The 27,619-nt window shown below is 35.9% G+C and overlaps 1 long non-coding RNA gene across 4 annotated transcripts; it reads right to left on the bottom strand.

The window, feature by feature from the left end:
• Positions 1-19,023: 19,023 nt before the first annotated feature.
• LOC130591620 (uncharacterized) lies at positions 19,024-27,579 on the bottom strand. 4 transcript variants are annotated; one of them, XR_008969523.1, is made up of 6 exons: positions 27,225-27,579; positions 27,041-27,089; positions 26,073-26,161; positions 21,685-22,053; positions 21,073-21,303; positions 19,024-19,685 (listed from the first exon to the last, which is right to left on the bottom strand). It is a non-coding gene; the product is annotated as an uncharacterized LOC130591620 (long non-coding RNA). The 4 variants fall into 4 exon arrangements; XR_008969525.1 differs by lacking the exon at positions 27,041-27,089; XR_008969524.1 differs by lacking the exon at positions 26,073-26,161 and having other exon boundaries at positions 27,225-27,578.
• Between the last annotated feature and the right edge of the window lie 40 nt (positions 27,580-27,619).

The raw sequence follows: 27,619 nt of genomic DNA on the forward strand, positions 1-27,619 counted from the left end.
TAACAATCCAATAGCAATTCACAACTAACTCATAGAGATGCATCTATAATCATGACCATAACTATAAACGATATATAATATCTAAAATTTAACATGATGCACACAGGAGCATTTAGATATACTTTGCTGAACCTAAAGGTTACCTCAACTCTATAACAATTATACGAAACCTCCAAGCATCATAACTTGATTTCCCATATCATCTTGAATTATATACGTCTACATAGCCATTAACAACCACCTCACAATAACATCAATAATCAATAACCAAACTAAAACTAATTCCTAATTCATAAATTATCAACCTTTAACATTCTAATTTCCTTAATCCTTAATTAATAACTATAACTTTGATGATATTAGTACATCGGCTAGCATCCCAATATCATAATCATAATTCTAAATTATATAACTAAACCAACTAAACATAACACGCAACCTTACCTAAATCAAGAACATAATTTGGCTACTAACAAATATAATGAAATATAAAGCTAACTCGACATATAAATAAACCTCAATAAACTGATTTCCATCTTGCACTCAAATCCTTAACCAACCGAATAACAATTCCAACAACACAATCCCTTTCATAATTCCGAATGATACTCCATTCCAAAATCATCCTCCAATAATCACCTCATAACAATAATCAACAACCAATCTTAACTATTCTAATTAACTTCTTCTAACGCAACCACTATGCTAATCAAACTAAATCCCGCAAATAGAAATTAACGAAGTCAATCCCATAACTCATAACTCAACTTCTTACATGTTAACTCCAACTACAATAATCATAATAGACTCCCAGTTCTAAGTTTAAGATTCCCATCACATCATCAACAACGGCTATCCGATAATACATCTTAACCATAATAGAGATGAATAAATTATTCACTAAACAACCTATAACCACATCACTTAATCTAAATCAATAAGCTTTTCTAAAATCATCAACAACTTAGTTTTCTTAACTGAAACTAATAAACTACTATAACAACACCAGAACAATATAACATAACAGCAACAACCACCACCACTACAACGACACAACAACAAAAACAACAACATAACCCCACCACAACAACTCCACGGCAGCCACCAACCAGAACAACAACAACCAATAACTGTGGCACATCTCCACCACAACAATCCCAACACCAACAATAATATAATAGCAACACCACCACTAACAATAACAACAACAATACCACAACAACAACAGAACAACAACACCAGAATATAACAACAACAATAACAGCAACGCAACAACAACAACAATAACAACTTCATAACTCCACCACAAAAACTTCACGCACCAACAACAACAATAACAACTTCACAACTCCACCACAACAACAACAACACTCTAGAGCAACCACAACAACAATCAACACAACACTTACAACCATTAGAGGTAACACAAACAATAGCAACAACGACAAATAACAACTTGAGCTTGAATCACTAATCAAGAATTCTGAAATTTAAAGAAAAATAGACAAGAGGTGTGTACCTCTGGTCAAGTTGAGCAGGGACGAAAACAAAGCACAAGAGGGGAGCTGAGCTCCGGCGGTTCGTCGCGGCAAAGGACAACAGCAATACAGCAGCGGCGACACTTTGCTCGCGGTAGCGGCACCGACCAACCGCAAGTATCAACGGCAACACCGACAACCAAGAGGAGGGAGAAAACTGCAAGTAGGGAAAACAGAGAAGGGAGAAGCGTCGCGGGATCTCCGGTAGCCTCAGAAAACGCTGGCGTGGCGCGGTGCAAGTGAGCGAGAGAACCCGAAGCTTCACTTGGAGGAGAGAGAGAGCAGCGGTGTGGTGGCTTGCGAGCAGGACCACACACACGGCTCGGCGAGGAGGGGCATGACTCCGCTGAGCATAAGAAGCCGGCGAACAGAACAGACGAACAGAGGAGAGAGACACGAATGGGGTTGGGGTTTCACTAGGGTTTGGGTTTTCGGGTTTTCATCAATTGGGGTTTGGGATCTTTTGAGATAAATGATGAGAGAAAGAAGGAAGGTGGGTTTATTTACCCCTTTAACCGACTAAAATAAATGGAAGGAAGGAAAACCGACTTTGGTTTCCTGTTTGGCCAAATACCGCTCAACTTAGTGGCACATAAGACCCAAAATAATTTTAATAATAATAGTTTTATAAACTTGAGTAAATATATTACAAACACGACAAATAAAATTCATACTCCATAACTCAAATAAAATAAGAATGTTATGAAGAAAATTAACTTAATAAATATAATTAATATTTAATAAACGCACTTAAAAACAGGGCAATTACACTTTTAGCCGCATGTAATGGCATGTTTAGTTCTTATTAGGATCACTATATGTATGGCAATCAACTAAACTAGCTTCACATGTATTGAAACCCACTTTGGATAAGTGGATGTCATTTTGGGCCGATTTCGGCTTTTCATGTTCCAATTCTTTATTTTTCACTTTTAGCCGCATGTAATGGCATGTTTAGTTCTTTTTAGGATCACTATATATGTAAGAAATCGATTTGGGTACATGAAACTCGTTATGGCCTATTTCTAGTATTGAGCGGGGGTGGGGGACTGTGCACGGGGTGGGCATGGGCAGGGGGGGGGGGCATTGCAGGGGGAAGCGCACGGGGTGTGTAGGGGGAGGGCAGGTCAGGGGTTGTGCAGGGGGCAGTAGGTGAGGGCAGTGTAGGGGGCCGTGCAGGGGGAGTGCAGTCCAGGGGTAGGGGGCAGGGGGTAAGGGGTGTGCAAGGGGGCAGGGTGTGTGTAGTGCAGGGGTGCAGGGGGAGGGCAGTGCAGGGGTGCTGTGCAGGGGGGCAGGGGTGTGTAGTGTAGGGGTAGGGGCAGGGGCAGTGCAGTGCAGGGGGGCAGGAGGTGTGTAGTGCAGGGGTGCAAGAGGATGGCATTGAGGGGGGGAGGGGGAGGGCTTCTTTGTCTTCTTTCACCAATCAGAACCCAAATTGGGTTTTTATTGTTGGGGACTGCATGATTGATTTACCCTGATTGATGCATAATTCTTCAAATAGATTGCATGATTGATTCAACCTCAGATGGAACACCTTGCTCTTCAGATGAGAAAATTCCATCCGTTTTCTGGTAGCAGTAAATGCCACACTAGTAGAATCATCATTTGGTACTCCATGTTGCTTCGGGGGCCGATTCATCCTACTTTTGCACTCACCAGAGTTCGAAGAGCCCCAGCCACGACCTCTTTCAGGGCGTTTTTTCTTCCAGCCTGACCCGCCTGGCTGTCCCTTTGGTGACTGTGACTCACTCTCATTTCCAGCATTAGCCTTTAGACAGTCCCAATCAGAACCCAAATTGCGTTTTTCTTGTTGGGGACAGCCAAAGCATAAGCAAGAAAGCGCTGGTGACTCGAATATGGACAAGGCCTCTGAAGGTGACGTTGGCAGTTGTGATTCCAAAAGATCAGAGGGAAAATCTGAAGCTTCTTGGGGACAACCAATTGACTCAACCTTAAAGAAATCTGCACATAGTTCTGATGATCATGGGGGTCCTGACAAGTTAAATCAGCCAGGGGAAATCTAATGTTTTGGAATCCCAACTGTCAATTTTCCCTTTAGAGGCCTTGTCCATATTCCAGTCACCAGCGCTTTCTTGCTTATGCTTTGGTTGTCACCAACAAGAAAATCCCAATTTGGGTTCTGATTGGGACTCTCCAAAGGCTAATGCTGGAAATGAGAGTGAGTCACAATCACCATGGGGACAGCCAGGCGGGTCAGGCTGGAAGAAAAAACGCCCTGAAGGAGGTCGTGGTTGGGGCTCTTCGAGCTCTAGTGAGTGGAAAAGTAGGATGAATCGGCCCCCGAAGCAACATCGGGGACCAAATGATGATTCTACTAGTGTGGCATTTACTGCTACCATAAAATCGATGGATCTTTTCTCATCTGAAGAACAAGGTGTTCTATCTGAGGTTGAATCAATCATGCAGTCTATTCGAAGAATTATGCATCAATCAGGGTAATTCAATCATGCAGTCCCCAACAAGAAAAAACCAATTTGGGTTTTGATTGGGTTCTGATTGATGAAAGAAGACAAAGAAGCCCTCCCTCCCCCCCCCCCCCCTCACTGCACACACCCCATTAGAGTTAAAAACATTTCTCAATAAGTTACAGTTACTTTTACTAAATATCATAGTATTAGCTATATTGTTGTGTCTTATTTTCGTTTTCTACGTTTTCTTTCTTTCCTTGTATTCTTTCCTTGTATTGGGTGCTTGCCCTCTTTTCCACCAAAAAAAAATAGTATTAGTTATAAAACTATCATCATTGTTTACTAATTATTCTTACCAGCTAAGAACTTAAAATAACATTCTAACAATCAATCACTTTTGCCTTAGAACATGAAGCTATTTGGTTTAGCACAAAACAAAACCAATATACAAAGACCAATCAACATGTCATCTATTTCCAGGTACAAACAAGCAAAAATATAAATTTATTAATAATTATTCAGCATGATGATTTGGATCTCATGAAAGATGAAACAAGAAGCCAAAGGGCTTGTTCTATTTTACTGTGGTGTATCGTGTATGTAATTGAATTCAGCTATTCCTCAAGCTAGACTCTTCTATTTTTCTTTCTTGGTTGATGCAGCATCGCTCTCGTCTTTGGATAACAGAGCTTCAGCCAACATAGACTGATTAAATTCCATCGACTGCATATAGGATGGGAAGAGGAGAACAATCAGAGCAAGCATAAGCATTTATAGTTTAGAACATGCGTCTCAAACATCTACTTTCATTAAGAAATGCTCCACATGCCAAGGCCCACTAACATAACAGAAACATTCGCATACAGAATAAGACATCAAAACCTATCTATACTATCTTCATTTCTAGACACTGTAAAGCATCCGATAAGCCAAAACCATGTAGACAGAGCCCGAGATCTAGCATAGGCAAGAAAAACAGCCAAAAAAAATATATCAGCTGATCTCCCCAAATTTGACAATATTACAAATACCAAACTTCAGCGTATAAAGAGCCTCGATGATGCATATATTATCCTTAAAAGGAACATAACATATTCTTTACAGAAATGAGAATATAACTTCTAAAAATGTTTTTTCAGCCATTTCAATAATATCTGCCAACAAATCCTTTATGATCCCCCTAATTTTTCAAGGTATGCTAGGCATCAAAATAAGATGCAACTTATGTAACTCATACTCTTCAATTCATCCATGATAGCCGTGTCAGATTCAAGACATTTCAACATCATAAGGACACCATGAACCTTCGTATTTAACCAATACAAGGCCAAGCTTAACACTCGAAATTGAATCAAGTGACAGTGTGCAATTAACTAAGTCCTCTTGAAGTCAAGAAGATACACAATTTGAAAGAGCAATAATACTTGTTCGTTCAAATCCTTAAGTGGCCAATAGATTACTCCCTTACTGATGTGAAATGTCTTAGAGCAGAAGGGACAGGAAAGCATATATGATGTCTTGCTGATACTGCTAGAAAAGGAGTGACAAACCAATTTAATATCACCATTCCAAGCCAGTATGCCACATGTACCAAAAATCAAAGAAACGGAAAACAACAATGGTGAGAGATTTTAAGATCACGCCTAAACTAGTTGATTCTGCAATCAAAAACCACCACAAATCCATACGTTGACAAGGAGAGAACATGAAACAGTTGGTGGCATGGAAGAAGAAAGATATAATTGAGCAGCTTAAAACCAATTTATCATATGATGATTGTCAAGACTAAGCCAGCTGTGTCCCCAATGAAAGCACTCTTAAAGTATTAGCTCTCCTTTTCCTCTCGAAATATCAAATCACAATGCCAACCCTACAAAAAACCTACAGTGGTAAAAAAATAACCAAATTACAGAACTCATATGAAACTACCCCCAAGGCAGCAATTCCCACCCCACCTCGGATTATACAAAACAGACGGAATAAGCTCTCCTATATCCTAATATAAAGCCTCGCGACGCATCTTGCAGTTATTCTAAGTCCAGTAATGCGCATGTTATTGTAAAATACCAAAAAAAGGAGGAGCATAAAAAAGGGTGTGTCTCCAAGCAAACTAGCAGAACAATCAGAGACAATCAAACCAGCAAAACTCTGAAAGGTAAAAATGGTAACAACTGGAAAATGAGAAAATAAGTGTGGGAACTGGGAAGGAGTGCTTGAGAGCTGGAAACGAATGGAGAAAGAAAGGACAGACAAACTAGTGGTTTCGCATCATAAGCTTGCTTTAGGGATAACTACTACATGTACTGATTCTTTAATAACAAACCAAACATATACATCCTACGCAAGTACACAACAATTATGAGCTGCTCTCTATATACTCTATATACCTAAAATTTCTCGCAGTTATTCTTATCTCCCTTACTGATGTAAAATGTTTTAGAGCAGAAGGGATAAGAAAGCATATATGATGTCTTTCTGATACTGCTAGAAAAGGAGTGACAATGGAGCTTTAACTTCAAGTGACCTACAACCAAAGCAAAAAAAAAATTGAGAGAAGAAATTTGACAGTAAATAGTGAGGATAATTTCTGTCAAATTCACAGAAGAGAGAATAACAGAGAAATACACCCACCATAGTCCACAAACCCATTTTCTCTCTCCTAAGTTAGAACCACCACCATAAATTTTCCTCCTTCTATCAACCATAAAAACAGACCCATTCTCTAGGAACCCACCATTTTGGACCTCCTCACCCTCTACTTAGATCCCCAGTTGCTTCCCTTCCCTACCTCACCATTCCTTTTCTAACAATGCCTTCCGGGACCTCTTTTTTATAAAAAGCATAGCACAATCTAACAAATAAAAAGCATAGCACTAAGCAAGCAAGATATAACACAATATTGTATGTATCAATCCGTGATATGTGCTTGCGCGGTTGCACCACATTTTTGGATGCGAAAGCACATGACACAAGGCATGAACAAAGAAAATGACCGACCAAAGTCGCACCATAACAGTGTTGTGCCTATGTTGTTTCCTAGCCAAGCCTCTGGCACAAGCATCGCTTGGCACGATGACATAACTAATCACGATGGACTCATGAGATCACGATAGATTAATTTTGAGACAGTCTGACAGAACTTGTTCATTTCACATAAATCTGAATGACTAAAAAAGAACACACAATGATACAACATCTACTTCAGGTAAGATTTACCCTCTCGTGCAAACTTGAGCACCAACATAAACTACTAATATAGCATCAATAAAGGAGACCTAAAGTTGACCTGAAAAAAATAATCTAAAGAAACAGATGATGAAAACTACAAATGCTGAAAGATTGTTAGTGTCATCAATAACCTACCTCTCCACCATCACACCCCCACCATGACCTCAACTATATTAAATCACACAATCTTGACAATCTTTTTATCGGAACTTGATGCAAAATTGATCATTTAAGCCATCCCACAAAAACATCTAAAAAATATATTTCAAATGCATCTAAAGATATTATAAATCTACATACACGACATAGGAAGGCTCAATTTTTGTGCAAGTGTCTCATAGAGTAATAGATCATTTTTGTCCTATTCTATTATGCTTATCAAAGCAGAGTCCTACAGAATATTATATTTCGTATTACTATATCATTTGGAGTATTTATGCACCAAAAGAAGCTAAAGTTCTAGACTTATATGCAGTAGCGGAACCACATAGCCAATTGTGGCGTCAATTTACCCTACTCAATACGACCAAAAAAAGCAAATACGACAAAAAAATGCAAATACAACCAAAAAAAGCAGATATAGACACTAGCCACCAAGCTCAATTTAGATGAAAATTGGCTCACCCATAAAGGTGATAAAACCCCTATGCGGCACCGGACCCAGTTGTAGGATTATATCCGCCCGTAACTCATCATCAATCTCTTCGCAAAACACACAGTTCCAGTCCGGCCGTAGTTATCGTGCAATCTCCGGGCCATCATTGCCGTCGCAACATCATCTACCTCTAAAATAGGATCCCCGACAAGGTGACACATTCTTGTCGAAATTTCATTATTCCTCTTATCTTTCAAAGTATTAATCCTTGAGATTACCCGGGAATGATTTCCAGAGCACACCTCCAATTCATTCGAAGTATTGCCTCTCCTTTTCCTCTCGAAATATCAAATCACAATGCCAACCCTACAAAAAACCTACAGTGGTAAAAAAAATAACCAAATTACGGGACTCATATGAAACTACCCCCAAAGCAGCAATTCCCACCCCACCTCGGATTATACAAAAAAAGACGGAATAAGCACTCCTATATCCTAATATAAAGCCCATGTTATTATAAAATACCAAAAAAGGAGGAGCATAAAAAAGGGTTTGTCTCCAAGCAAACTAGCAGAGCAATCAGAGACAATCAAACCAACAAAACTCTGAAAGGTAAAATGGGAACAACTAGAAAATGAGAAAATAAGTGTGGGAAGTGGGAAGGAGTGCTTGAGTGCTGGAAACGAATGGAGAAAGAAAGGACAGATAAACTAGTGGTTTCGCATCATAAGCTTGCTTTAGGGATAACTACTACATGTACTGATTCTTTAATAACAAACCAAACATATACATCCTACGCAAGTACACAACAATTATGAGCTGCTCTCTATATACCTAAAATTTCTCGCAGTTATTCTAATCTCCCTTACTGATGTAAAATGTCTTAGAGCAGAAGGGACAGGAAAGCATATATGATGTCTTGCTGATACTGTTAGAAAAGGAGTCACAATGGAGCTTTAACTACAAGTGACCTACAACCAAAGCAAAAAAAAAAATTTGAGAGAAGAAATTTGACAGTAAATAGTGAGGATAATTTCTGTCAAATTCACAGAAGAGAGAATAACAGAGAAATACACCCACCATAGTCCACAAACCCATTTTCTCTCTCCTTTAAGTTAGAACCACCACCATAAATTTTCCTCCTTCTATCAACCATAAAAATAGACCCATTCTCTAGGAACCCACCATTTTGGACCTCCTCACCCTCTCCTTAGATCCCCAGTTGCTTCCCTTCCCTAACTCACCATTCCTTTTCTAACAATGCCTTCCGGGATCTCTTTTTTATAAAAAGCATAGCACAATGTAACAAATAAAAAGCATAGCACTAAGCAAGCAAGATATAACACAATATTGTATGTATCAATCCGTATATGTGCTTCGCTGTTGCACACTTTTTGGATGAGAAACACATGACACAAGGCATGAACAAAGAAAATGACCGACCAAAGTCGCACTATGACAGTGTTGTGCCTCTGTTGTTTCCTAGCCAAGCCTCTGGCACAAGCATGGCTTGGCACGACGACATAACTAATCACGATGGACTCATGAGATCACGATAGATTAATTTTGAGACGGTCTGACAGAACTTGTTTATTTCACATAAATCTGAATGACTAAAAAAGAACACACAATGATACAACATCTACTTCAGGATGTAAGATTTACCCTCTCGTGCAAACTTGAACACCAACATAAACTACTAATACAGCATCAATAAAGCAGACCTAAAGTTGACCTGAAAAAAAATAATCTAAAGAAACAGATGATGAAAACTACAAATCATGTGAAAGATTGTTAGTGTCATCAATAACCTACCTCTCCACCATCACACCCCCCACCATGACCTCAACTATCTTAAATCACACAATCTTGACAATCTTTTTATCGGAACTTGATGCAAAATTGATCATTTAAGCCATCCCACAAAAACATCTAAAAAATATATTTCAAATGCATCTAAAGATATTATAAATCTACATACCCGACATAGGAAGGCTCAATTTCTGTGCAAGTGTCTCATAGAGTAATAGATCATTTTTGTCCTATTCTATTATGCTTATCAAAGCAGAGTCCTACAGAATATTATACTTCGTATTACTATATCATTTGGAGTATTGATGCACCAAAAGAAGCTAAAGTTCTAGACTTATATGCAGTAGCGGAACCACATAGCCAATTGTGGCGTCAATTTACCCTACTCAATACGACCAAAAAAAGCAAATACGACCAAAAAATGCAAATATAAGCACTAGCCACCAAGCTCAATTTACAAGAAAATTGGCTCACCCATAAAGGTGATAAAACCCCTATGCGGCACCGGACCCAGTTGTAGGATTATATCCGCCCGTAACTCATCATCAATCTCTTCGTCAAAACACACAGTTCCAGTCCGGCCATAGTTACCGTGCAATCTCCGGGCCATCATTGCCGTCGCAACATCATCTACCTGTAAAATAGGAGCCCCGACAAGGTGACACATTCTTATCGAAATTTCATTATTCCTCTTATCTTTCAAAGTATTAATCCTTGAGATTACCCGGGAAAGATTTCCAGAGCACATCTCCAATTCCTTCGAAGTTATGAGTGTGAATGGTTGAACATTACCCAAATCTCGCAATTGAATACTCAAATTATCCCTTTCTTGGATCAAATTGTTCAATTCTGCTTCATTTTCGGAGTATCACAGAGGGTATGGTTTGAGTGGACTAAGCAATCCCTCATACTCAATAGAAATCGCATTCTTATAATATCATATGGTTCTGGATTAGCCATGAAAATAAATTTGAACTTTGTAATGGAGAAATAAGGTTTCTTTTTATCTTGAAATGGAGAGAATCAAACAGAGATTAAAAGATTAACGGTAAAAAACAGGAAGATGTTTAGCAAAGAGGAAAGAAAGAAATTAGGGCATTTTGTGGACTAACGGTACTAATAAAGATATTTGTGAGCGGTAGTATAGGGAGTCCTAAACTCCTAATAATTATCAACATATCAAGGGTAAGTTCACCAGGATGGAATTGTAAAAGCATGGGTATTGGTTTTGTTAAATTTCGTGGGTTTAATTCATGAAATTACATGTCTTAATTTTCTGAATATGTCTTAATTTTCGTGTATTATAACTAATGTTTTGTAAAATTTCAAGAAATTGAGTGGGTTGAATTTAAAAAATAAATCGTGGTTGTACAAGATTAAAATAAGATGAGACAGGAAGCCAAAAATTTCGTGCTAAATGTGGTGGTGTTATATGTTATTTTGAAGATTTTATTTTAGTAATATATGCAATTCCCATTTTCGTGGTTCTACAAAGTTGATGTTTTTTATGACTCAGGGCCTGTTCTCTTCGGCATAAAACAGCTGAACTGAACTGAACTAAACTGAACTGATCTGAGCTGAGCTGAACTGCACTGAACTGAATTAAATTAAATTAAATTGAATGTAATAAATATATAAATAATATTTAAACAATAATAATATGAATATTGAATAATTATTATAATGATAAGTAATAATAATAAATAATAATGGTATTTTGGATATTTTTAAATGATAGTTATGAATAAATAATATTAATAATCATAAATTAATAATAATTAATGATAATTAATAATAATTATTTTATATTATTTGTATTAATATATTAATACTTGATGATGATTATATAATAACAACAATATATAAGAAGTAAATTAATATTACTATTTTAATAATTAGATTTAATAATATAATACTCCCTCTGTTTTTTTTTTATCTTTCTCACTAGGAATCTTGGCGCTATTCATACTTGGAGAGAATCTTCTCAATTTTTTTCAATTTATAAGAAAAAATATAGTCATGTGGGGTCTTGTTTGATTCGTCTCAATTAGTACATTATTAATATTCAATCGTTATAATTTTTACTAATATATAATGAAAGAATATTTAAGTTCAAAGAAGTGCATTGGGAGATGTGCACAGGAAAGTGAGAATGATAAAAAAAAAACAGAGGGAGTAATATTTAGTAATAAAATTAATGATTGGGTCGGACCATGCAAAATTGTATCATAAATCGTTTTGACGCGATTTGATTGGTTTATGGTTAAAACGTGGGTTTATTTGTGCTTTCGACCTACCATGTTCCTTCTAATAATAATACTAATAATAATGAATAAAGCTATGATAAACAAAATAATATATAGAAATAATAATAACAATAATAATAATAATGATAATAATAATTAATAATGATGATATAAAATAATAATAATAATAATAATAATAATAAGAGTAATTAGTAAAATAAATTAGACCAACATAATAATAATAATTCACAAAATGATTATAAAAGAATTGAGCTGAAGTGAACTGAACTGAGCTGAACTGAATTGAACTGAACTGAATTGAACTGAACTGGAAATAAGCTGGGGAGAACAGGCCCTTAACCACTTCAACTTCCATGAACTTGAATGAAATTTTGTGATTTTTAGTTGCAGTGATTCATACTAATATGACACTTTGCCAATTATTTATGATAACTTTCGAGATTTTTCATGCCATGAAACGAAGAGGTGAAGGGAAGGGTGACTCGGTAGCTCTAAAAATTGAATATGAAAAAAGCATACGATAGAGTTGAGTGGTCTTTTCTAGAAAAAGTTATGTATAGATTGTCGTTAAGTGAAAATTGGGTCCGCATAATTATGGATTGCCTCTCAAATGTATCTTTTGCTTTCAAGATTAACGGACAAATTTTTGGGTCTGTGATATCTTCCATAGGACTCCATCAAGTTGATCATATCTCCCCTTATTTATTTCTCACTAGTTGTTGGCCCGCGCGCTATCGTGCACGGCCCCTTAGAAAGCGAAAATTATTATGAATAACTTTATAGAGATACCAGTGAATTGAATTTAAGGTATTTCAAAGTATGTGAATGTATAGGTAAGATAACAAGGCTATTAGATTATATTTCTTATGTGCGTTGATTGCAAACCGTTTGATTGTTCTAAAAAAAGCCCCAAGGTTTTGTGCTTTCTCTAATTTGCTATATCTAGTACAAGCATTAAATCATGCCTAGTAACAAAAGAGATTAGTTTATATTAGACAGTGATTAACTTTAGCTGACACATTATTAACAAGGAGCATTAGGCCGCAGAGCAAAATAGCAAGCATAAGAACTTGATGATCGTGCATTCTTCGTTGTTGAACAGCTATCGGGCGTAGGTTTCAAGCTACAAGAAGGCAAAGACAATTTAAAGAAAGCAATGGTGAGGAAGTAGAAAAACTTGAAGTGATTATTAGTAAGCAGAAATGAAATTTCACTTTTGTAAAACTTGGTTGTAACTAAGCATGATGGAGTAATGTAATGCATCTTATCTTCTAAATTTCCAATTGCATTTGATGACGCACTCAAAGCTATGTATGCCGTCTAGACTGAACCTTATCAAAATTACCTCACCTAGGGCCATGAAGGTGAAAACTTTGTGCATCCCAACTGTAATAGCCCTATTTTTAAGAGCGTTTATTTAAAGGCTAATTATAATTATTAAGTTAATTATGTTTCGAAAATCGTATTTTATTTTAGTTATGGAGTATGAAATTTATTTGTCGTATTGTAAAATAATTATTTAATTTAATTTTATGAAGTTATTATTATTAGTAATTTATATATGATGTGCAACTAGTTAAGTTGTATTTTACCCATAATAGAAACCCAAACCCAAATCACCTCATTGTCGGTTATTCTTTTTTTAAAGTAACAAAACCAAACCGTATTACCTATTGTATTTGTTTTGGCGGTGAAGAGAATCAAATCCCAACCCCCGTGAAAAGATCCCGAAAACCCCCAACCCATTTTTTCTCTCTTTCCTCCCCGTCAAGTCCTCTGTGCCTCTCACACTTGCCTGCCTCGTGTCTCGCCTGCGTCACGCCTCGCCTGCATCGCGCCTTCGCCGACGTTTTCTGAGGTTGTCGGAGATCCCGCGACGCACCCTCCTTTGTTTCGTTGCTGTTACGGTTGTTATCGGTGTTGGTGCTGCACCGCTACTCCGTCGGTGTTCTTCGCGCGCCACCGCTTGTTGTCGCTGCTCCTCTTCTTGGCCTCGCTCGTTGGTGGTGTTGTGGGTGTCGCGGTCACCACTGACATCCCCTCCCCCGCCCTGTTTTCTCTCCCCTGTTCTTGTGGCGTCGTTGAGATTGGTTGATGCTGATGTCCTGCCGCCGTGGCTTTGAACTTGGCACCGTGAGATGGTGGTGCTGCCGTTGTCGGTACTAACACCCTCCTCTGTTTCTTTGTTTCTTTTATTCTTGTTTTTCAGTTTTGAGTGATGATTTATGTGTTGATAATGGTGATTATAGCTAATGATATTTCATTATTGTTGGGTTTGAATTCTTATTTTCAATCGATTGTGTTTGTGTTGGTGATTGCATAAGTGTGGTATTATTGGATTGTTAGTCATTGTTGGTAAACTTAGTTTGGAATGGTTTCTTAAATCAAGCGATAAATTAAGTTGGAGTATTGTTAGTTTTGGAAATTATTTATGATTATAAGTTTTGTAATTTGTTTAGTAAAATGTGTTAGTTTAGTTTGATTAATGGAAGCCTAGTTCTAGTTATATCGAATTGTAAGTTATCTGATGGAGTTATCTATTCGATAAGAAGTTGTCATCTACATGAGTAGGATGATTTACATTAAGAGTAATAAGAAATGATTAATGATATTGCTTGGATTGGTTTATTTGATTAGTTAATTATTGAGAAAGGACAATCGATATTACTTAATATTATGGGAGTGGAATCATGAATTGAGTTAGTTTTATACAAGTAAATTAGATGAAAAATACTTGAATTAATTAATAATTAAAGAATGAAATGTTATGAGTTCATAGGCGATTTACCTTTCGTAAATCTAATGTTGATAGGAAGTTGTTAAACCTTAAATCGTATTTATGTTATCAACTAGAGTAGTGGTTTGAGTTCATTGTTACTTATAAGCCATGATTAATGCCGTCAATAAGTTAAGTTATGCAGGTATATGTTTAATAGTTAAGAACTGCTTACCTAAACTTTAAGAATGGATTGATTATGTCAATTTAGTTGACTAAAGAAAGGAAAAGGATTAATTAGATGTTGATAATACTAAGATTGTTAGAAGTAAACTTTATTGCGAGATTCATCTTCTAATATACCTCGGTTAATGTGATAAGGATACTCTATAAACGGATTAATATAGTAAAGTTGGAACACCTGTATGGAGTTACTAAAAGGAAGGTAAGATGTTCATTTCCTTTCATAATACTTACTAGGTAAGTCTAGTACTTTAGTGAACTACTTTTATTTTAGTGAAGTGTTCTAAAATATAGTATTAGCTATTTCCTTGTTACAAGTTTAAGAGTGGAGTTAATTGAAGTTAACTTGTAGATCTAATTTGATTGACTTTTAAATAAAGAATGTGAGTTGGTTAGAGATGGAAATAGTTTGTTAAAAATCAACTAATTCTCACTAGTAATGAGGATACTGGAGATAGTTTAACAAATCGTAGACTAGACTACGGAGATGGTGTTCCTAAATGGGTTCATCGTTGATCACATTAATTAGAATTTAGCTAATGGTATGACTAGAACCATATCTAGTCACTTAAATCTAACTTTGATTGGTGAACCTCGAGTTAAGGAGTTTGAGTTAACTCTCCTTAGTTAATTCTAAGAGAGAGACCTATGGTAATTGTTGTTAGTGCTTGATAACGGTTGTTATCATCGTTGAGTTAAATGTCGATTAGTAATCATGAAGTCAAAAGGGAGTATAAATTATTTACATACAAAAGTATGAGGTAGTGCGTAAGTGGTTCAGTAACTCTCCTTAGTTAATTCTAAGAGAGAGACATAGGTATGGTAAGTGTTGCCATGACTTGATAACGAATAGTATTATCAAGATGAATATAGATTGATAAGTATGAAAAGAGTAGTATGAACTATCTATATGCAAAAGTATGTGATGTGTGGAATCGGGCTAGTAACTCTCGCTAGTTAATTCTAGCTGAGAGACCTATTGTCACTATGGTTGGGTATTTTACAGAATATGACTGGTTACTTGTGTGGTAAGTATGTTTTGTAATTGTAATTAAGTTGAATCGAAATTCATAACTATATTGGCCTCGAAATACTCAAGCGATTATAACTATCTAAGAAGAAGCCTTACTTGTTGTTCAATGATTGTCAAGGATTACTATAACTATGAAATAGTTCTAAGAATGACGATTGAGTTATGAACGATAATCGAAAGGAATCTGAAAGGGGAAAGTAGCCTCGTCTGAGTCGACGGATGAGGTGACATGAACAGTGCCCCATGGACTGCGAACCTTGGGGGCCCTACAGGGAAAACTGCCCATTGCTCTGTGGGGCGATAATCGGGCGATATATCAGGTAATGTGAAACCTGTGGATGGCTGATGAAATCAGCGGAAAAATGTACTCCGGACTAGTCACGGTTATTGGCCAAAAGTAAAGCGAATGATTGGGTGACGACCCCCACTGTCGGAGTGTAAGCTTTGTCTCCTCCGCCGCGTTCTCTTTCCCCTGGTTAAAAAGGAATGTCATTTCAAAGTATGAAAGTTATATCGATAATGGATTCCCGATAAGGAATCATATCGTGGTAAGTTGTTTCGATATTGGATTCCCGATAAGGAATCATATCAGGTAAGTAATGAATGTTTATTCAGTATATGAATATGAATATCGATATTGGTTTCCAGATAAGGAGGCATATCATGGTAAGTGATACTTAACGTTAGATTCCGATAAGGAATCGTATCTTATTGTGGATTCCGATAAGGAATCGTATCTCGTTATTGGATTCCCGATAAGGAATCGTTATGATGAAAGAAGTTGTGTTATTTGTTGCCTGATAAGGGTTTGTGTAGGACGTATAGAAGAATGATTGATAGAGTATGAAAACATAAGTTTGGATTTCTGATAAGAAATCAATTAAAGGAAATAAAGTATATAGCTTATATTAAGGTTGGTGACCTCATATTCCTACTATGGAATCGTTGTAAGTTGAAATATTGATTAAATGAGAATATATGAAACATGTTATTGTTGGAGTCACCTTATCGTGTTTGTTACTATGTGATGTGTTTATTAGAAACATGAATTGAAAATATAATATGTATGTTCAACAAGATATTGCTGCTAAGCATGCTTGATTGATGTGATTGTTGAACTTATGTTGATTATGTGAGAGTCGTTTTCAAGTAAAAGCCACCAAAGCATGTGTTACTCTTGTTTATGGGTTAGTACTCAGCTTTGCTGATGTGTGTACGTTGTTTTGTCATTTCTGTGGCCTGTCACTTGGTGGGTGGCAGTATCTTATATGTTTCAGGTTGAAGCCGTGAGTTATTCTTTTGCAAGCTGAAGCGGATACGAGATGGTGCAGTATTATATTTGTTATTGAAGTGAGGACGCTCCACTTGTAATAGTTAATCGTTTATTTTCTATAATTATTTCTTCATTTAAGAATATTAGCTAGTGCTCCTGATTCTCTGTTGGTTGTTGCTCCGCGAAAGCGTTGAGGTTGTTGAGCTTTGGGATTTGAAATATTTTATAATTGAAATTGTAACAGGTTCATATTTTTTTCGCTTTAGCGTTGTCCTATTTTCAAAGGAAATCTGCCGGATTTTCTGTAGAAATTTATGGAATAGAGTCTGAGAATCAGAGTAGTTAATAGTTAATTATTTGAATAGAGTTGGGAATTGAGTCCACACTCTCCGATGTAGTTCGGTGAGTGTGATGGTAATAGTTCGGGTTATCTCGACTAGAGTCTCTTTCGCTGTGCTTAATCTTTTATAAGCTGGTCGAGAAAATCTGGGCTGTTACACCAACACCAATCATGCTCTTTCATACAACATCAACTCCCAATTTTGACTTCACATCTCAATACCAGCCATCCTTTCATACAACATCAACTCTACCCCTTGTGTGTCTCACATCTGAGCAATGCCTTCCCTTCTCATCTCCCTTTTCTTTCTATCTCCAACTTATTCCACTGTTTTGTACTATTTCACTAACCACTACGCCTATAAAACCAATTACTAATACAATAATGAGAGAAAAATTGGTCGATCTCATAAAAGAGAGAGAGAGCGAAACCAGACAAAATCTATCATCAACAACATACTCCTTCAAAGAAAGTTGTGCCATTCAGAGTTCCATTGAGATAGATCTATCAAGTAAGGGTGATCTATTTTCAGAAGAGTTTTCAAACAGAGTGTGACTCCTCCTTCCTGGGTTTGTCTACTAAGGTAACAGTACGCACTGCGTGCACTTCTACTTCTAGTACTTTTTCTTCCCTTCCGAAAAACAGCACTGGAAAATAAATATGCGACATATGACTTTGAAGATCAAATCGTTGAACTTATAGCATTATATCATAGTCATAGTTTTATAAATACAATCTTATAGAAGTAGTTCTTAAAATAATTTTGAAATGTAGGCTCACTTTATGACTCAATATAGATTTGATTTTGAAAGTAAGCGAGGTTTAGTAATCAGAGGCAAATGTAGTATATCATTATGAGACACAGTAGCAAGATAATAAATCTCCCAGAGATGTCTTTAAAGACCAATATCGTAATAGATCTACGCTTAATATATCAAACTCTTGTGCGAAGAAAATCTTATAACTATTAGACCAATCTCAATTCTTTTATTATATTGGTGAATATTGCTTACTAAAACCAAGGGAAGTATGAGAAGTTGATCTTTTGTCCTTGACAATGAGGATTCTTGAAATTTTCAAGTTATTCAAAATAACGCCTTTTGCTTTAAGTTAATTTACATAATATATCTTTGCGTGTAATTTTTTTTTGTAAAATATATAAAACATTAATATATCAAATAAGTATGTTAAACAAACAGAATAAAATCCGATTGTAATACTGCCTATGATGAATTTTTAATTGTAATACTGCCTATAATGAATTTTTGACATGTAATACTAATCGATAGGACCTCATTAATAAGTGCTTCAAGATCTCGTATATTAAAAACATAGTTATGGACCTGAATCCATTAATACACAACATTTTATTTTCCAAGTAAATTTTCACATGAACTTTTTCTTATGATATGGATTTTTTATATATTTATTTTGGCCGAAAAGTTCAGATTTGAGAACCAGGAATATATAATTAGTTTTTACTGTTCATGTTCCTGTAAAACCAAAAAAAAAATTAGATAGAAAAACCACCAACCACGCAAAAAAGAAATAGAAAAGAGGCATTATTTTTTTTATTTAGGAGAGGCCAGAGGATGCAACTTGAAACAACAATAGGCAACTCGGTACCTCACACTAAAAAAAATGACTTCCAAAATCCACAAGAATGTTGTCAGCATCACATGTTCAAACTTCAAAATTCAGCCACCCAAGTATTTATCTCTATTCATTAAATACATAGTAGAACTTCTAGTTATACTATCAACAAACACAGTAATATCTTAAGAACATAATACAAAGAATGTGATGATAATTTAAGCAGGAAGCACTTTAATCTCTTGATTTCTTCTCAAAACAAAACTTCCGCATTTAAGGTTTAGAGATCCCCGAAGGTATTGCCTGTACATCCCTGGTCTTTGATGATGATCAGAACATCAGCACTGCTGCATCGGCAGCAAGAGAATGCCATGGCCATCCAATGATCATCATGTGTCGATGATAGATGGTCACGTCTAGTATCTCAGGTGGACTGAACACACAGTACTCAAGTCTTTCCTCAACGATTTCCCCAAGCAAAGGAATTCCAAAACTAAGAAACACCAGTTTATATTGAATAATTACCTAATTCTACAAGGTTCAGGACCGTGTTCTTTACACATGGCAATTGTTTCTTCTTCCGCTTCCTTCACTCCCCAGCAATCCAGCTAGCAACGACTGCTCACTCACATAACAAGTCATAAACAGAAGTGATAACTGAATAGGTGATAATATCTATTTTCCCCCCTCTTTTCTAGTTGCAACAGTTTGACTTTTAAGTTATTCATATACTATCCTTGATCGGAATATTTTTACTGATAAATAAACACAAATTGTAATAAGGCTGTTGGATTTATCTCAATATATATTTTTCAAAATATATATACTTCACAATATAACTACTAATATAGTAATTAAAGATGTTAATGTCAAGTGCACGTCAACAAGCATGATTACGTGGAAATGAAGATGTAGCAGCTAAATAGATGCACGAAGTATTGTTTCTTTTACCCGGGTGCAAAGGAGGCAAAATATTAACGCATGCGGGAGAAAGTACAAACATTTGTGGAATGGTAAATCCATGCACATGTAAATTTGAGCACAAGCACAGTAAGGAAAATCTCAGACATTATACTAAGATATATTGGCATGTCCATTTTTTTTTTTTTTGAGGAATTCCTCTGTTTTCTTTTAGTTGTACCATATCGACTTTTGACACTATTCACTAAATTTGTTTTGACCCTCTTGTATTACTTATACAAAGAAAAAATATAATCATGTGAGGTATTGTTAGATTTGTTTTGATATACTTTCAAGATATTAACTTCTTATTATTTTTCCTTATGCATAATTAGAGATATTAGAGTTTTAAGTTGTGCATTGGCAAAAGTGCAAAGTACTTTGAGTACAACTAAAAGAAAAGAAAGTACATGTTGTCTAGTCGGGTGTGATTGACTCATTTAAAGTTATCTCTTTGTCATGAGGGTGGGCTGTGGGCAAATTAGTCCCACACATCATGTGGTGATGTATGAGCTCTCATACATGGAGTGATGGAGATGGGGTTTCAATTCAAGTCTTTTGATTAAACCTACAGAAATTTCTACTCGATAAGTTGACTGATATCTCTCACCATAGTAACATTTAAGATAAGAGATGTCATTTCACCAAAAAAATTAGAAAAAAGTTTCCAAGGCATTAGGCTATTTAGGATTGGTGGAGAGAAAATCAATGTTGCACAAGTGGTCCTTCACTTCCTATTGTATCAACAAAAAAAAAAAAAAAAATCTGGGCCCTTGGGGATAGCAAAAATCACAACTTCCAATCTAGGGGCAGTGCCACTTTAAACACCATTAGAACAAACAAAAAACAATTTGGTTGTTATTTGCTCTTTCCAGTAACAAGGCAAGTCCAAATTCCCATTTACCACTGACAGTCTAACACACTAAATGTCATTATCATTAATTAATCAATGTCCATGTAAGAATTTTGCAATGCGATCAATCAATTAGCAATCTACTTATGGCACAAGCAGAGAGTTATGTTCATAGAATGGAGTCAAGCATACCGTCTCTAATGGCTGTGGGGCCATCTGCATGAAGAGCGACAAAAAACAAGTCCCTAGGAGATCTGGCATTGTGTTCATGTTGACGTCGATGGCGTGCAAACGCTTTCTTCCAGATAAATCTATGGGTGGTTGGTGGTCCAGTGATCCAGTAACAGTGACATTGTTCTCTATAGTTTGTTCAGTAACCTTGCAACCCATCTTCTCAAGAACCGCAACAAATTTTATGACGCCCTACCAATGGGACAAGTAAGATTCTAATTAAGAGAAGTCTATAAGGTATAAACAGAACCTGAAGATGAGGTCCATGACTAATTGGCAGTACAACAATCTAGGAATAGCCAATAAAACGATCTTTACTAACATAATTGGGTCCTCGAATTACAATTGGGAAGATATCATAGAGATTGTCGTAAAGCAATGGAAAGAAGTGCATGATATCCTTTTAATAATTATTATTAGGGGATCAAACACGATCCTCTCATCTAGAATTGCTTGTCCATTAGCTGAATAACTTTGCAAATTTGTTGTCAAAATGTCATACTCAAACCTAGAAATTAAGTATTAAAAGAATTCTTCAAAATCAAGAATCAAGAATCAAGCAACAGAGCATACCTGTAAACTGATTCTTCCACATCACCAGTGACTCAATCCCCTGTTAGTAAGTAACCATCACTTGAAGCATCATCCTTTACATGTGCATTTCCAGATCATCTGGTAGATTTTTTTTATGCATTTCAGGTCTACTAATGGGATAGTTTTACACGACGCATACTAAAAGAAGAGAAACTTGTACTTCTGACCATCTCTGATGAAGAGCCTGTTCCAGCTAGGCAGCTAGCACAATGCTCTACAGACACTCCAAATGTTGCCATTATTTTTAATGCCATCGCTACATACAGACATACAGTGCAGAAAACAATCTATCAATGATTTCAATCTCCACGTCTCAACAAGCCACAGAAGTAGCAATGAGAGTTGGACCTGCAAAAATGATTCATAATAAGGCATAAATATGCTCGAACTAATAAGTTTTCGAGGTCGCTTGAATCTTTATTACTAACAACTAACAAGGTATTGAGATAATCCATCATTCTGCGTGAAGTATCAAGGTATCTCTTGTATTGCATATAACATTATCATACATACCTATATTCCTTTTTATTTCAAATAAAAGACTCATTGGTGTCAAGTGAGAGAGAACACTAGCAATTTCGTAATTTCTTTTCCAGATTAACAAAAAAAATCTCCACTTCCCCGTATACCTAAAGTACTTATACAACACACTTTGTAGGTCATTTTGACTGTAAGATCTTGACCTTTTATATCACTTTCACCATCGTACAAAAGTTCTGGCACCTTTTCTTTGAAATAAATGATAAACCCCACATGAGAGTTTACCAATTTAACATTGAAAAAAGCAACCAAAAAGCATATATTAAAAAGAGAACATACCCAAATCTCAACTAAATCCAAAGAGATGAAAGGCAAATATAAATGGACCCAATACCAAAAAAAATGTTGAAAATCTCTTTTATGCAACAAAAAGAGACAATTTTTGCAAGGTTTTTAAAGCAAAAAGAAGAAAACCCTATTGCAAAAAGGGGAAAAAGGAAAACCCTATTTGTGGATTGATTAAAAAGGGTAAAAAGATGACAGCTTTAAGTAATAATCAAATCAAAGCAAAGTTTAGATGGAAAAAGATCAGAAGAAAGCTGAAAAAAGTAGGGAGAAAAAAGGAGAAGAATTCCCATATTTGTAGGCAAAAAACAGAGAAAATGGGAAGAATCAAGTAAGCGGGAGGGAGGAAGGAAGGAAGGAAGGAAGGGTTGGCTTAACAAAATAAGGTGGGGTTTCTTTGCTAAACAAAAAAAGTGAGAAATTTGACCCTCAAGGATCCCACTTAAGGATCTAATCCAAGTCATAAAGAAAATCACATGAACAAGTTTCTTGCAGAGACGTATCATAAAAGCTTGGAGGCATTTTACAGGCTCCACCAAAATCACATTAATTAATCAATTAAAAAGCTTAAATTAGAAAGATTACAAATAAAATTATAATGATGTTGACTTGGCCCATATTTTAGTATATGGACATTGAGGTGGAAATAGATCCTACAAGTATCAGATTCTGAATTCCTATATCTAATCAGCAAGATTTCCGTTAATAGTTCCATTCAAGTACTCAACTAATTCCATATCACATGTTTATCACAATAAACGAAATAATCCAACATAACAATTCCACCTAATTACTCAACTAAATCTATTCGACAAAATAACTAATTAGTAGTTATTAGGCACGCTTCCAGATTATCCTAGATAATCTTCCAGATATTCAGAACCATATCAGCAAATAAATCACAAGAACAAAACAAACATGCCATAGGGAATCAGTGCGTTACACGACATATCATTATGAAATTTTACAGAATACATACAGAACAGGCACGATCTTCCTAGACTGTAAAGAAAGTTCATTTTGCATATTATCTTAAGTAACAATGCCAATAGCTGTAATACGCGTCAGCACAGTATTGACAGTAATAATGTGTTCGAGCTTGAAAGGGTCAGTCCATATTCTACAAAGATGAATGGCGTTAGTATAAAGATAAACTCTTTTTAATTCATTACCCCACCATTACCTTACCCACTATGTTCACAGTGTGCCTCTATAATCCAATAATGAGAACAAACCACAGATACTCTTATGTTTTTCTTTTTTGACGGAACAGATACACCTATGTTCTTACTTGACGTTGTTGGATTAATCTCAATGAATATATCAAAATATCAACTTCTCATAAATTTTAATAATAGAAAGTTGAAGATATTAATGATCAAAGTCGTGTGGTGGCAAGTGCTAAAGTCAAAGTATTGTAAATACTGAGAAATGGCAGAAATAGATTCTACCAGGTTCACACATGAATTACAAGGAAAAGCACTAATTGCACTGCAAAGAACTTTCGTTGCTTAGATTAACAAAACGTTCTGTAGAAAGTACATAATGTTAGTTATCCAGGAACAGAAAATAAACAAATTGATGAAATTAAGAGGTTTAGGGAGGAAGAAAGGAGAAGAAAGTGAGATTAGCCATTGTTGGCTTAGTTGAGAGCTCGAAGAGCTAGAGAGAGAATTGAGTAAAATGACTACATTTTTATCATTGATAAGTGGTTAATGATTTATTACATCAACTAAGTTATATATACTACAAGCTAATAACAAGATACAAAATACTTCCTATATAACAAAACACTTGCTAAACCATAATCTCCAATACCCCCCCTCAAACTGAAAATGGTTGAACAACCATTTGCAGTTTGAACTTTGGAATCAAACAAGCATAGCCCGTTTACAAAGTATCTCCGAAATGCAAAATGACCTTTGGGCCATTGAAAGAAGACCTCTATCGGTCGAAATGACCCCTCTTGGGCCATGGAAAACGATGAGAGAAAACATGGGTCTCATCCAAAAATGACCCCTCTTGGGCCATTAAAAGAGATGAGAGAAACCATGGGTCTCATCGAGAAATGACCTCTCTTGGGCCATTGAAAGAGATGAGAGAAATCATGGGTCTCATCGAAAAATGATCCTTCTTGGACCATTGAAATAGATGAGAGAAACCATGGGTCTCATCGAGAAATGACCTCTTTTGGGTCATTGAAAAAGATCACAATTGATCTTGAAATTGATCTCTATAGATCAATGAAGATGGACCACTTTGGGTCACAAATAGCACCACTGTGGGTGACAACATAAGACCTCTATGGGTCATTCAAGATTGACCTTCTTGGTCACAAAATTTTGGTCTCTGTAAGATTCCTCATACATTCCTCCATGAAGATGTTCCTGCTTCACAACAAGCTGCTGTCACATTAACAATATTATCCACTGCAACTAGGACAACCATAGCTAATTAAGAGAATTTGCATCATAACTCTCTTGCAATCCTTCAAATATCGGAATCATCTCACCACGCAGCAACTGAACCTCGTCCATCAGTAAGTTTTGCCAGTAAGCAACAACACAAATTTAAGTAAAGTTTCAGCAAAAGAAACTCCAACAAACAAACAGGAAAATTTCGAAGCCACCAAATTCAACTCAAGAACCCAAAAATTTAGCTCAAGAACGATGGAATCAGGACTTCAAAGAAACTTCAAATCGCAATCATTTCTTGAAAATCAGACAATTGTGGGTTATATTCTCCTTCAAAGATCGATCAACAATAATTCACAAGCCAAATTATCAGAATGTATTTCAATTGTTCTTCAACAAATTGAATTCTGCAACAAGAAATTGATGCAAGAATTCGCAACCCGAGAAATTGATTTTGATCGAATGAGAAAGAGCAAACAAATCTGAATTCACAAGCAGTGGAATTTTAGAAATCAAGAATTATTTTCTTGTTTCGCCAAGATATTTCGCAAGAAATTGACATTCAAACTCAAATTTCTCAAATTGAGAAGAGTATAAGAAGCTCGAAAAAGAGGTCAAAATTTCAATTGAAATCCGAAATCAACCACGAATTAGGGAAAATTTAAGAAGAGATGGTGATTATAGACGAAAAAGAAAAGAAGATATAAAGGAAAATTCAGAATCTTGAAAGAAATGAGTGAAGAAATCAAAATCGAACAAGAAATCGCAACCCTAAAAAATCGCAGAAAATAAGATGAAATTTTGTGAATTTGGAAGAGAATTTGCGGAAGAATTTGAGCTAGGATTCGTCCTGCTCTGATACCATGATGAAATTAAGAGGTTTAGGGAGGAAGAAAGGAGAAGAAAGTGAGATTAGCCATTGTTGGCTTAGTTGAGAGCTCGAAGAGCTAGAGAGAGAATTGAGTAAAATGACTACATTTTTATCATTGATAAGTGGTTAATGATTTATTACATCAACTAAGTTATATATACTACAAGCTAATAACAAGATACAAAATACTTCCTATATAACAAAACACTTGCTAAACCATAATCTCCAATACAAATGAAGAGCGAATATGTATGTACCATGTAAGCTCTGTGAGCTAGGATTTATGGAAAGAAGAGATTTTATTACAGGAGATCCAAAAAGAGTTCTAATTGACCTGATGTATCACCTGCAGAAATAGATATATAGATATCAACAGCTCTGTCAGTCACATGCTTATGATACTCAGATGGAAACCTCGGACAAATCTTTAGGACAAATAATCGACGGAGGTTCTTCTCTCTCAAGCCAAAATGACGATGACATTGAGTAGAGAAACTCAAAAAAAGATAGAACCATTGAAAGAAGGAAACCTCGGACAAATCTTTAGGGCAAATAATCGACGGAGGTTCTTCTCTCTCAAGCCAAAATGACGATGGCATTGAGCAGAGAAACTCAAAAACGACGTCTCGAGGGCGAATCTCAGGACACTTCATATGTATTCCAATTAAAATGTCAAAAATCAAAGAAAATAAAAAAAGACAGAACACTACTCAAACACATAATAAGTCACTATCTTATCACTCTCTTATTCAACTAATTACATTAATCAATCAAAACCCCAATTCCATTGTTATTGATTTGTCGATTATATAATCAGAAATCTGTATAATACTTCAACTTCTCGTAATTTTTATTTTGATTTCAAAGATGATTGAATGAGATCATACCTAATTAATCAGTAGTGATATCAAAAAGCTTAGATCTACGATTGAGATTACTCCATTGAAGATAATACTTCTGAGCGTGGCTAGGAACTTGAGTTGGCGTTAGCGTTTTTATGAAGTTTATAGAAAGGGGCTGGTTGAAAATGAAGAGGAGAGTAGAGAGAAAATGAAAGGGATCATCTAACAAACACAGCGAACTCCAACAGTAAAACCAAACTACAACTTCAACTATCTAATTCTAATATCCAATAACTCTATAAAAATTAGCGTACATAACAATACATTCACATGGCAAAGCAACATATAAATCAAAATTAAGTGCTCTCAAATGAAACACTAACCAATGTATATCCATTAACATAATAAATTAACAAAAGCATTGCTCGATTACTGCCACAAAATCACAAGCATTAGAAAAACACAGTGAAACAAAAGCGCACAACATTGTACTCACTCGTCACTCAAGCGAGTAAAATCAAACGAATGTTGCTGAAAAATAGTGAACTCCGAGTAAGAAATAGTTACCTGTTCTTTAGATCCAGTGCCATAGAAAGCGGCAACGGTAGCGCCGAGCAAAAGGAACATCAATAGGCTGACTCAAATTCTGTAACTTTTCTGCCGCCATGTTTGATGATCGGAAAAAGCTTACGACAAACCCTAACCTTATAAATTAGTCGACGAAAAATTTGGGTGAATGAAAAAAAGCGGCAAAGAATATCCTCTTTGACAATCAATCTCACTTCATCAAGCTAAAACCCATGACGGCGAAAATGAAGAGGAGAGGAGAGAGAATGAAGGGACATATCTAGGTTATGGAGGAGGGTGAAAAATGAAGATCGAAGGTTGAGAGGAAAACCGGGGAAAGAGAAAATGGCAGCCAAGTAAGGCTATGTTCAGTTCACCTTATTTTTGCTTATTTC

The sequence above is a fragment of the Beta vulgaris genome, chromosome 5, assembly GCF_026745355.1.
Source record: "Beta vulgaris subsp. vulgaris cultivar EL10 chromosome 5, EL10.2, whole genome shotgun sequence".
NCBI classification, from domain to species: domain Eukaryota; kingdom Viridiplantae; phylum Streptophyta; class Magnoliopsida; order Caryophyllales; family Amaranthaceae; genus Beta; species Beta vulgaris.